This window comes from Balaenoptera borealis (genome assembly GCF_965194805.1).
Source record: "Balaenoptera borealis genome assembly, chromosome: 17".
Lineage (NCBI taxonomy): Eukaryota > Metazoa > Chordata > Mammalia > Artiodactyla > Balaenopteridae > Balaenoptera > Balaenoptera borealis.
The window spans coordinates 9,749,701-9,762,668 of NC_138876.1; the positions used below are offsets into that span (position 1 = coordinate 9,749,701).

Here is a 12,968-nt window from a genome sequence, read left to right on the forward strand (position 1 = left end):
CTCAATAATGTTGAGTTATCAAATAAACATATAAGATCTGTTGACCTCATGAAGAGGAAGTTGACACAAATACTGGATTGGACGGCTAATTAGCTAGCTAGCTAGCTAGATAAATAGGTAGATGAAAGGAAAACGTACATACTACTGGGGTTGATTTTTGAGTAATACAGGCATTTATTTGTCCTCCCAATTTTGGGAATGAGTCTGGGAAGAGTAATGAAACATTATAAGAAAGTAGGATATAGATTACTACACTTAATCTATACATTTTCCATTGAATATACCAATTCTGCTGGAATACCCCAGTGACAGAGAACTCACTCCATCCCAAGAAGCTCTTTGCATTGTGTGACAACCTACTTGTAGAAAATACTGTTTGTTGTTGACATGGTATAGGCAGCTGCCATATTTTTTGTGTTGCAAAGAGCCAGGACCACCTAAGATATCTCAGATCATTATTTTCATTAATCCCAACATTACCTTTATCTCCATCACCACCAACATCGTTCTTCTTCTCCTCCCTTTTCATCATCTCCACAAGAGTCCCTGACATTTCTGTCGTATTTTGAACCAGAAGAAATTGTCATTAATTCTGACTGGGGACCCAGGAAAATTTCACCGTGGTGGCAGGTGAACTGGGAATTCAAGGGTAAGATTTAGAGATACCAACAAAATGGCATGGTTATAAGGCGAGACCTCCACTGCTGGAAGATGAGATGCCCATATCCACGTCCTCCGCTACATTCTAGTTTTCAGGAAATGTACACTTCTGTATTTCCTCTCAAACAGAAGAAGGTGTTTTGGCAAAATGAGTGAGAAGAGATGCTCCGGAGCTAGAGTGCTTGGGTTTGAATCCTGACACCACCACTCATCAGCTTGTGGCCTGGCAAGTTATTTAACCTCTTTAAGCCTCAGTTTCCTCATCTGTAAAATGGGTATAGTTATAGTATGTATCTTATACGGGAGGTGTGCACATTAACAGAGGTGATGTGGGTAAAGTCTTGGGACAGTGCTCAGGCCATATGTGTTACCTGTTGTTAGGCGGTTTGCAGTGAAAGCCTAGTGAGGGCAGAGACCTTGATTCTTAATTCCCCATCATATCTCCAGCCTCTAGAACAGTGCCTAGCACATAACTGGTGCTCTGTAAGTAATTATTGAATGAATGAACAGAGCAGCTGGGGAGAGTGACATGGCCAAAATGAAATAGTTGGCAGAAGGCTCAGGCCAAAGCACTAGCGAATAGCCTGGTTAATGGAAATGTATGCCTCTGATATTTTTAACTGTTATTTGCAAACCATTTGATGGAAGGCTGAAAGAATATATTTAATACAAACATTACTTCTCCAAGATGGTGTGTTTTACCAAAAGGAAAAAAAAGAAGAACTACCTCTCTTCCTTGGAGTGTTCTCTGTGACCTTTAAAAAATAATAATAGCTAAAGGATTCAGTACTGGAACTCTGTTGAGTCACTATTTTGATTAAATATTGAAGGAGAACACGTATTTCAAAGCCCACTTCTTTCCCATGAACCAACTACTCCAAACGATCCACTCACTCAGAGCACTCATACCAAAAAAGTACTTGGCATTTGTAATACAATGTATATTTTAAAGTTTTCTGATATTTAATGTACCAGATGGTATAATATCTTGGTTATAGAGGGCAAGTTACTAGCCCTGCTGCTTAACAGGCTTGAAAACTTGGACTTGAAAGGTTTCTTAATATCCAGACACTGGGCAGGCTACCATCCTGGGCTGTTCATCTCCTAGTGGGATTTTTTTTTCTCTGACTTGGCGTACTTCTCTGTCACCATTTCTAAAATTCTGATGGGCAGAGGAAATTAACTGCTAATAGGCTGTGATTGCTAATTGGCTCCGATGCCTGCTCCCAGTGGACGGTGAGGTCAGAATTGCTGGGGGTCAAAAGTGAGAGCAGTGCCCTCCGGCAGCTGCCTCCAGAGATTCCAGGAGATGGTGTGTCTCTTCCAGCACCTGCTGCTTCCTGGTTTCCCGTCCCAGACCCTGAAGAGCAATTATGCAACCATATGTCCTGTACTTCAATTCAAAAGCCAAGGCGGGGACTCCCCTGGTGGCGCAGTGGTTGGGAATCCTCCTGCCAATGCAGGGGACACGGGTTCAAGCCCTGGTCCGGAAGGATCCCACATGCCGCAGAGCAACTAAGCCCATGCACCGCAGCTACTGAGCCTGTGCTCTAGACCTGCGAGCCACAACTACTGAAGCTTGAGAGCCACAACTACTGAAGCCTGTGCGCCTAGAGCCTGTGCTCCACAACAAGAGAAGCCACCTCAATGAGAAGCCCGCACACCGCAACAAAGAGTAGCCCCTTTCTCTGCAACTAGAGAAAGCCCATGCACAGCAACGAAGACCCAACACAGCCAAAAATAAATAAATAAATAAAATAAATTTATTTAAAAAAAAAAAAAGCCACGGTGATTGTCTACAGAAGGACTTGGAGTGGGAGCAAGGAGTTCCAGTCTGAATTCTTCCAATCATCCAGCTTGGATTTCTACTGGACTTTAGAATCATGGGCGTTCCAAGTGTGAGGGGATGCTCAGGACACCGAAGGTCCCTCCTAATCAAAGGAGGAGTCCTTTCTCCGATGTCCTGGATGGGTGGGGAGAATGACTCAGAGCTGAAGAAACTTTAGGAGAGCTCAGGAGGCCACTTTGTATTCTGTAGGTTCCAGCAGACAGACCAGTGGCTTTTCAGAGGATAACTCCTGGACCGAATGTGTCATCAATGCAGCCCCTCCTCTGCTGCAAACCTAGCATGACTCCCCGTTTCATGCCGGTCAAGCCGGTGTCCCTCGAGGGGTCCACACCACCCACTCTGACCCTCCCCCTTCGGCCCTGGGTCCTACTACTCTCCCCCTTGCCCACTCTGCTGCAGCCTCAGCTCTCTCCTAGAAATTCTTTTGAGTATACCCTCCTGGCCTTGCCACTGGCTCTTCCCTCTGCCTGGGATGTCCTTTGCCCAGAGATCCCCGGGATTCGCTCACTCTCCTCTTTCGAGTTTTGGCAGGAAAGCCACCTCCCTGGTGAGAGCATCTACCCTGATGCCCTCATTTAAATTTGTAAAACTCTCTCCCACACGGCATCCCCACCCTCACCCCACATTCCTCTCCTTTTTACGATGCTCTATTTTAAAGACACACTTTTTATACCTTCTACCTCTCCGGATAATTTACTTAATTGTATTATTTCCCTCTGCCAGCAAGGCAGGCGTACAGATTTTTAAAAAATGATGTCCATCTTTCACTAATGTATCCCCAAAGTCTAAAACTGTGCCTGGCACGTAGTAGGCCCTCAGGAAATATTTGTTGAACGATGAAGGAAGGAATGGATTTCCATTATTAACTGTGTCTTCTTGTTTGCTCTTGTTCTCAGATGGACACAGGCTTCTTAATCTAGGTGTTAGGATTAAAAGCAAAGTCTTCAGGAAAGAGGCCGGACGCTTGAAATCTGCAGACTTGGATCTGCATTTCAGGCCCATTCCCCACTAGCTTGCCATGTACACGGACAAGGGTTTTCACCTCTCTGAGCCTCATGTCTCTTGTCGAAAAGTAGGTGTCTTAACCCCCATGCTGACCTATTGTGGTAAAGGAGAAAAAAAAATTTTTTTTAATACATTTATTTTATTTATTTATTTTTGGCTGTGTTGGGTCTTCGTTTCTGTGCGAGGGCTTTCTCTAGTTGCGGCGAGCGGGGGCCACTCTTCATCGCGGTGTGCGGACCTCTCACTATCACGGCCTCTCTTGTTGCGGAGCACAGGCTCCAGACGCGCAGGCTCAGTAGTTGTGGCTCACGGGCCTAGTTGCTCCGCGGCATGTGGGATCTTCCCAGACCAGGGCTCGAACCCGTGTCCCCTGCATTGGCAGGCAGACTCTCAACCACTGCACCACCAGGGAAGCCCGAGAAAATATTTTTTATAAAGCACCACGCACCTCGGAGATCCTTAATAAATTTAACTATTATTTTAATAACGGTGACAGCTGGATAAAGCTATATGTTATGAATTATTTAAAGATCAAATAACCAAAATTATAGAGAAGGCAATAGGCATATATGAAATGAGTTTTTAAAGTCTCTGTAAAATGGATTAGCTTATATCTTGTCTGGCATCTGTATTTTTTGCCTTTTGCATTTATCAAGGCAATTGCTATGAATGTTTGTTGATAATAGAACATATACTCCACATTATTCCTTTGGATATCTGCATGGTTTGCTTACCTTTTGGGTGTGGGTAGGGTGTTCTGCTCCAATACAACTTAATCAGAGAAATCTTTATTTTTCTCTGTAGCGCTTTTCACTGATGCACAGGAAATGCTATGATTTTACATTCCTTTGTTTGTTGTCTGTGTCCCATATGTTGAGGAAGGGATTTGGTCTATTTTGTTGACTGACGTATCCCCAGATCCTAGAGCTGTGCCTACACTTACTGAATTGAAGACACTACTCTTTTTTTTTTTTTTTTTTTGGCATTTCAGATTTTATTCAGATGATCCAGTACAAGCACAACAGAAAAATTCAGTACTTTAAATTCTGCATCCATGTTGCTCCTGACTAGCTAGTTGGAGCCAGAATAATTTAACCAAGAAGTATAATCTCCCCATACCCTTCCAACTGCACTACATACACCAATGTTTAATCCAGTTTTTCAGAATAGGGAGTACAAATGAACTTGCTTTTGTAGTTGCATTCTCTCCAGTGATCATTAAACGTGTTTTATTTTTAACATGCTAAAATGCTGCGATACCACAAAAGAGTACTAACTCTCGAACTAACCTGTTACATCTGAGAAATCCTACAGATTTGTACTTTAAGGCTTCTTGCAAGAATGTGTTTTCAATATTATTTTCCAAGGCATATTGCAAAGATTTTTTTTTAAACATCTTTATTGAAGTATAATTGCCTTACAATGGTGTGTTAGCTTCTGCTTTATAACCAAGTGAATCAGTTATACATATACAATATGTTCCCATATCTCTTCCCTCTTGCATCTCCCTCCCTCCCACCCTCCCCATCCCACCCCTCTAGGTGGTCACAAAGCACCGAGCTGGTCTCCCTGTGCTATGCAGCTGCTTCCCACTAGCTATCTATTTTACATTTGGTAGTGTATATATGTCCATGACACTCTCTCACCCTGTCACCTCTCACCCCACCCCCTCCCCATATCCTCAAGTCCATTCTCTAGTAGGTATGAAAGACACTACTCTTTATTAAGCAATTTCCCAGGAATATAGCTCGAAGGTTTATATAATTGGCCTGTGCCACACGTAGGATGACCATACGTCACAGTGTGCCCAGGACACTCCAGATTTGTGGCTACCCCCTTTCACTCTCAAAAATATCCCAGTTTGCAAAATAAATGATGTTGTCCTGATAGCTATGGCATCCAAAAGAATTAAGCACGACAATAATCCTTCATTAAAGGAGCACACAGTCTAGATGAGAAAAGGCAAGAAATTACTATTGATAGTAACAACTGACATGTAGTGACTGGTCATCATATGCCAAGGGATCCATGTAATCACCTCTCTCCATCACAACAACCTATGAAGCACGTGCAGTTATTATCCCCATTTAACACATGAGGATGCCTGAAGCTTAGAGAGATTAAGTAAAAGTCCTATCTCCCCACAGTTAGTAAAAGGCAGAGCTGGGATTCAAATCCCAGAAGCGTATCTTTGCACTGCTTGGCTAGAGTAACAGACACCATGGTGGGGCTTGTCCATACATGAGCTCTTTTTCTCTTGAGGCAATCCTGGAAAGTTGATTGTCCCACTTTTTAAAGCTGGCAAAATAGGCTAAGCTGTGTTCAGTGGCAGAATTAAGAGCCAGACATAGGATAAGCATATTTATGAAAAAAAATTGCAAACAGGATGGTGTTAGGTATGAGTCACCATAGGCTGAAGGCATTTGATGTTCCTGGCTTCCATTGTACTTTTACTACGTAATGTGTCACAAGGTATATAACTCAGCCTTATAGACCAAAACACTTGGCACTCACTCATAACCACCATGCACTTAAATGTCAGAAGAACATTTTATTTGATTCAAACATTAAATGAGTAAACTTGAAAAAGTAAGGGTAAACTAAACCCTTGGTAACAGATTAGCCAATGTCTATTCGCTACTACAGAGGTTGACCCATGTTTGTCCTTCAATAGATTGCCATTTTTCAACCGCTCTATTCTCTATGCTCATCTGAGAAAAGAAATGCTGGGAGACTGCTTTATCCCCCCACCCTGTAAAAATTGTACAGTTGAGAAACTTTATAAAGTTATTCCCTGTAAAGTTACCTTCTCTACGCATTGGGCTCCTCAACTTGGACGTAATAAACTTTTTTTCAGCTCTCCAAGTCTATGTGATACTCCTTTGTAACAATAAACACACTTTTTTTGTAAAGTAAAGCAGACGATAATTTGACCTTCTTTGGAGGAGTCAAGATCAAGGTTTAGGTGACTTGAGAAACTACTCCAACTTTTGGTGCATACTGTACTTTATCAGAACAGCAGATACATTTTAAGACAAACAGGCTCTTAGTGAGGTACTATTTTTAGCTCAGTAACTAATGATGAATCAGAATGTTTCTTCAAACCCAATTACCCAATAAAAATTTCCATAGTAACCAGCACATTACACAACACATCCTTCATGCTCACACCAAAAACTTCCTTAGGAACTGCTGCTACCACCTCCTTGACACCGCCATCTGCTATGTAGCGAGAAGAAGGAGGAGATGGTGGGGGAAGCTGGCGAGGAAAAGGTAGTTCTGATCTATGCAAATCGTAGGGAAGAGGGAGTCTCGGGGCAGAGGTATACTGGATAGAAGAACCATCTTCTGTGGAACTCTATACTGGTTTTCACCATGATCTAGAAGTGGCTCAACCCAAGAGCGCCAGGCTGAAACAAGATTAGAGCTTCAACAAGAAGCCCTCTCCCCTTTCCCTCCCCCTACCCCACATACTGTAGGGTCACCCTCCCTGCTTTTCCTCTGCCTGGAATAATTGTTGCCTGCCTCTTTTATTGGCCAATTCTTCCTCATTCTTCAGGTTTCATTTAAATATTCCATCCCCAGAGAGGTTTTCCCTGAACTACTTGATCTAAGTTAAGGTCCCCACAGAATGTCCCACAAGGAAGGGACCTTGGTTGTCTTATTTGCCATGGGAATCTAAAACAGACATGGAGGCAACCTAGATGTCCATCAACGGAGGAATGGATGGAGAAGATGTAGTACGTATATACGATGGAATGTTACTCAGCCATAGAAAAGAGCGAAATGACGCCATTTACAGCAACATGGATGGACCTAGAGATTTTCATGCTAGGTGAAGTGGGTCAGATAGAGAGGGACAGATAACACGTGATGTCACTTATATGTGGAATCTAATTAAAAAAACGATACAGATGAACTTGTTTATAGGACGGAAACAGACTCACAAGTCTCAAAATCAAGCTTGTGGTTACCAGAGGGGAAACATGGGGGGAAATGACGGATTGGGATTTTGAGACTGGCATATGCACACTACTATATATAGAGTGGATAACTAATAAGGACCTACTGTATAGCACAGGGAACTCTACTCAGTATTCTGTGGTGGCCTATATGGGGAAAGAATCTGAAAAAAGAATGGATACATGTGTGTGTGCGTGTGCGTGTGTGTGTGTGTGTGTCTGGTTCCCTTTGCTGTACACCTGAGGCTAACACAGCATTGTGAATCAACTATACTCCAAAAAACTTTTTTTAATAAAATAAAATAAAACAGTGCCTAGGTCATTCTTTTGGGGCTCAATAAATATTTATAAAATGAATGAAGAAAGAAGTGAAGTATCTAAGAGACTGTCATCACCATCCTCCATCTAATGGATGGTACAAATTATATTCATTAATTAAATCATTCACTCAACAAATATTGGAGGCTGACAGCATTAGTGAGGGTTGTGAATGCTTCTTGGTTTGGGTCCTCTGAGAGGCAGACTCTGAGAGGGAAGTTAGTGTGTCGGAAGTTTCTTAGGGGATGCTTGGGGGATCAGCACCCTTGGTAGGGAAGAGAAGGAAGTAAAAATAGACAAAGGGACAAACTGAGCTGTGATGCAGTTTCAACAGCAACCTCAGTGATCCCATGGGGAGTTCTGGAGCTGGGATGATGTTTCTGAGCTGGAGTTGTGAGCATTTATACCTCCATGTTGATTAGTCTTGGAGAATGACCTTGGGTGAGGAGCTCCTCTCAGCTGAGTTGGTCCTCAAAGGATGATAACAACCAAGGGCTGTCTGCCAGCAGTAATCCTAGGAGAATACACCCCTGATTCCTGAAGGGAGACCTACTGGCTCATCCCAAGATCCACCACAGTTCACGCCTGGGCCACTAGGATCTACATCTGCGCACAAGTTCTGAGAGTGGTTTTTCTATGACCCTGGTGAGCCTCTCTTCTTTGGGGGGATTTAGAAGAGGAGAGTAAATGAGATCAACTACAGTCCCCTTTGCTGAAGCTGGCCTTGGGGCCCCACCTGATAGACATGGTCTCCCTCCTCTTCTCTTTGTTCTAGATTCCCCTCACCCCCAGCTAGCATCTCTGCTGGTTTTGGTGGTTTACCTGATGGCATGATCCAGATTCTAACCCCTCAGGCATTTGAGCCTCTGATCACCATGCCTTGCCTAGGCCAGGGTATAACCCCTGCCTGAATGGTGACTCTTCTTGTCTCTGGCCCCTTGGTATAAGGAGCCCAACATGCCACATTTTTATATAGTTCAGTGGGACTGTTACTGTGTCGCTTGGTGGAAGTACTCAACCTGTGGAAAGCTGGAACTCGAAAGCTATAGCATCCAGGGTTTCAGGCTCCCCAAGTGGGTCACTGGGAGTGATGGTAAGTAGGGCCACTCCTGCTTCCCCCCCTTGTTTCCCAGACTCATGCATCCCACCTACCACGGCGTAACATCATACCTTTGATTTGAAATGTCCCCTGCATCCTGGAGGGTGCTGTCCCATCTTTAGAGGGTATAGATGCTCCCTTATTCTATCCTGGCCTCAGCTTCTAGGAGTGGGGCAAGTGAGGCGACCACTGGGTCCTGCAGTCTCGTGCCCATTCCCACACCCCCTCGGCCACAGAGGACTTCCCCAGGTCTGACACGACACTCCTGGAGACACCTATAGTATTCTCCCCAAGCCAGACTCCCCCCCACCACATTTATCTCCAAAGCTAGAGCAAAACTACCCCAGGCTCATACCGTCACCTCCATTTTCAGATTTTTGAAGCTAACTCTGGAAGAAGAAGCACTCTTAAAGGTAGCTAAAGCAGACTCTCAGCTCTCCCGTGCCCTGGGTGTCAGGAACGGAGAATGTGGCAAAGGTGGAAATTTCATCAGTGACCTGCCAGTGACCCGACCAGGAGGGTCCATCCAGCAGGGGAGCAATTCACATGAGTCTCAGAGGCCCCGACTGACCCTTTGCCTCCTTCGAGCCACATCCATAACGCACTTTAGATGCAACGCTTGACAGGCCCTCGATGGAGAGGGAAGAGAATTGAATCAGTGTCCACTTTGGTCTTCAAAACATATCTGATTTGCCTGCCTGTGAATATTTATAGACTTCATTTCCAACACTGAGTTGCCGAACGCCTGTGCCTTTTGCATCAAGAGCCTTTTCAGAAAGGACACCTGATTCTTTCCTGACAGCCAGCAGCAGATGGGTCATTAATTCCTTTTTTCATTCAAAAAACATTTATTATTCACCTGCCAGTGTTCCCTACACTGCGAGGGGTTTTGGTCGTCGAGACTGTGGCTTTTCCAACGTCTACTTCTTTTGTTAGCTTCTTTATTTTCTGTTATACGTGTCATAATGCAACACTTAACGCTACTTGGGTGAAACCTACACTACTTTGGCATCACAACTTATACTGAGGTTAGGTTTTAAAAGCTAACAACTTAGTCAAAAGTCAGGTTGTAAAAAAAAATCTCTAAAATGCCAAAAAAAAAAGTCGGCAAATGGTTGTTATCATATCTCAATAACCCAACACAGCCAAGTTTTCCCCCGGAATGGTTGAGCTCCAGATGAAGCATTTGGCTTGTGTTTAGAGATCATGATGTGTGACGAAGATGTAACTTTAAACCTAGTGGCACATCCAGTTCGATGGGGGTGGGCACCGTGCTGGAGGCCACAGGCTGAAGCAGACTGTAAATTCTCAGCTTCTCACGCCACGTGCTCGTGAAGCGACAGCATTGCTCAAACCATTTAGAGTGCTTGATCTCCCCTTCCTGCCCCTTCTTTATTTCTCTTCCCTCCTCTTCTCTTCCCTTCCCCCCACCTCTCTCCCTGTCTCCATCTTTCTCTTTCTTCCTCTTTCTCACCCCCAACTTGTAATTGCAATACACATAAACTAAATGCACAGATGAGAAAACTCCACTGTGTTATAATGTGTCACGCTGTCGAACTCAGGGTCAAATAGAGAAGCTTCCTCCAGTACTCTGGGCACATTTTGACAGAACTCTGAACCTGGACCTGGCTCTTGGTTTTCTTTGCAAAGGAACAGTCGAGTTGACCTATGTGGTCAAGCCTCTAGAAGAAGCATCTCTTCCTGAAACAAAATCCATGAATATTGATGTTAGTAAGAATTCCTTGATGATGCCGTCTCTAGCTGGAACATTTAAGGAAGTGTTTGTGAGTCCTAAAATAAAGAGGGCCAAATATTCTGCAGGTAAGGATTGGACACAGTGACATGGAATGGATTTTGGCATCAGACATACTCCCAGTTCCACTGTCAAATATTGATTTTGGGGGCAAGTTAGAGGAGCTAAGATTCTGTTTTCTTATTCATATAAAATGATGAAAGTCCTACTTTGCAGGATGGGGATGAGGATTTAATGAGATAGTGGTGCTAGTATGGAAAGCATTTAGCATGTAGTAAATGCCTTACTCTCTTGGTCCTCTCCCTGCTTTTACTTCCACGTCTCACCCCTCCAACCTTACCACCCTGCTTTCCAGCTTTTCTGGGCATTTTTCAGTTCCCCAAATGTTCTCTGCTTTTTCTTACCACTAGGCTTTTCCACATAACTACTTCTTCAAAACCCTTTCCCCATTCTTCCCTTGTCTAACTTCCAGACATTATTCAAGGTTTGGCTTAAATGTCACCTCCTCCAGGGAGTCTTCCCAGACCCCCCTACCCTCTGTTAGACTCTACTGTGATGCACTATCTTTACTGCACAGTGTTGTCAGTGCTCAAAAGCGTAGGTTCTGAGGACTGACAGGCTGGATTCCAAGACAGTGTCCTGTCAACAAACATTTACTGAATGACAGCTATGTGTTAGGTACAGGGTACAGCAATGGGTGACAGTAGCCACTGCCTTCAAGGAACACAGGGACAAGTCCTGGGAAGTGATAGGATGTGCAAGGCAGTATACAGCCAGAGTCTGCTGGCAGGCAATGTGAATGAGGGACTGCCTGAAAGACAGGGGACTTTCAGGGCAGAGTCCCAAAGAGAAGATGCTGCCACTGCATCTTGAAGGATGCCAGGGAGGTAGGGGTGTGTGTGTGTGGTTTGTGTGGTGTGTGTGTGTGTGTGTGTGTGTGTGTGTGTGTGTGTGTGTGTGTGTGTTGGGAGAGGGGAGGGGACAGGGAGACATTGTAGGAAATGAGAACCGATTATGCAATGACCTGGAGATGTAAGAGGCTTGGTTCATGTATCATTCAGGTCTCAGCAGGAAACAGATAAACTCTCCTAGGGGTAAGTGAAGTGAGCTCAAGCAAAGGTTTGGGACAGGACTGAGGGAACGCGAGAAGGTTTGCTGAGGCACAGAGGAAGCTGTTTCCACCCCCAGGGGCCTGATGGAGCAAGGAGAGGGATGGTATTACCAGAACCTGGTAAGAGCTGTCATGTTATAGAGGAACACAGCCATTGACCAGACTGCTGCAGGATGAGGGATTGCCCCAGTCTCTCTCTCTTCCCATCTTCCTGTCTCCTTCTTGAACTAGCTGTGGCAGAACCCAAATGGAAGTTGAGGACAAGGAGACCTGATGCAGTTACAGAGATATCAGGCTTTCAGAGCACTGAGCGGGGCACAGAAGGGCAGCTCTTTAGGGGCAAAAAGAGAATAACCAGCAAAGTTGATCCAGATAACCCCAAGGTATCCTATGTGACTAGAAGCCAGGGAGCACATACGGGAGAAATAGTTAGAAGAGCAAGACAGAGAGAGAGAACCAAATCCCAAAGGCTCTTCCTTAGTCTCTGCCCACTGCCTTATTCTGGAGACAGCCTATGTGAAGATCTCAGTAGTAGCGGCTGCCCTTTTGGGGCATTTACTGTGTATCGGGTAAATGCTAAGTTCTTTATATGTAGCAGTTATCTCCTTTAATCCTTATAACCACCCATGAAGGATCATCACCTATTGACTGCTAAGTTATAATAACTTCGATAGTGACTATTGTGTGTTGTTTTATTTTATTCTTGCAATAACCCTACGTCATAGGGATTCCTTCCTTTCTTTTGCATGTGAAGAAATATTTCACTAGAATATAAGCTTCAGGAGGAAGAGACTTGTCCTGTATCCCTGGAGACAGGTATAGTGCCTGGCACATGTATAGTAGGCCATCAATAGTCATTTCTATTAAGAACCAAAATAGACTCAGAAGCTTTCATAGGTAGAGTGCTGGGGTTAAATTCTGACTCCCAAATTCTAAAATCCTGAACCACAGAACCTTCCTAGAATACTTGAGGGGGAACAACCGCGGACATACACTTTCCTTCTTCCCTTGGGTGTCCATGAGACTCTGCTTTAGGCGGTCCAGTGGTTAGGACTCTGCTTCCACTGCAGGGGGCACGGGTTCTGCTGGGGGCGCAGCTTCAGTCCCTGGTCGGGGAACTAAGATCCCGCAAGCCGCACGGCACAGCCAAAAAAAAAAAGTCCTGAGAATCTGCTTTAGCTGAGGCCTCCCCGAAGGGAAGGCAGCAAGCT

General features: G+C 44.4%; 1 protein-coding gene across 3 annotated transcripts in view; it reads left to right on the forward strand.

The window, feature by feature from the left end:
* ADCY8 (adenylate cyclase 8) overlaps positions 1 to 12,968 on the forward strand; it is a 230,034-nt gene that overhangs the window by 21,722 nt on the left and 195,344 nt on the right. The gene's annotated exons all lie outside the window — the stretch shown is intronic.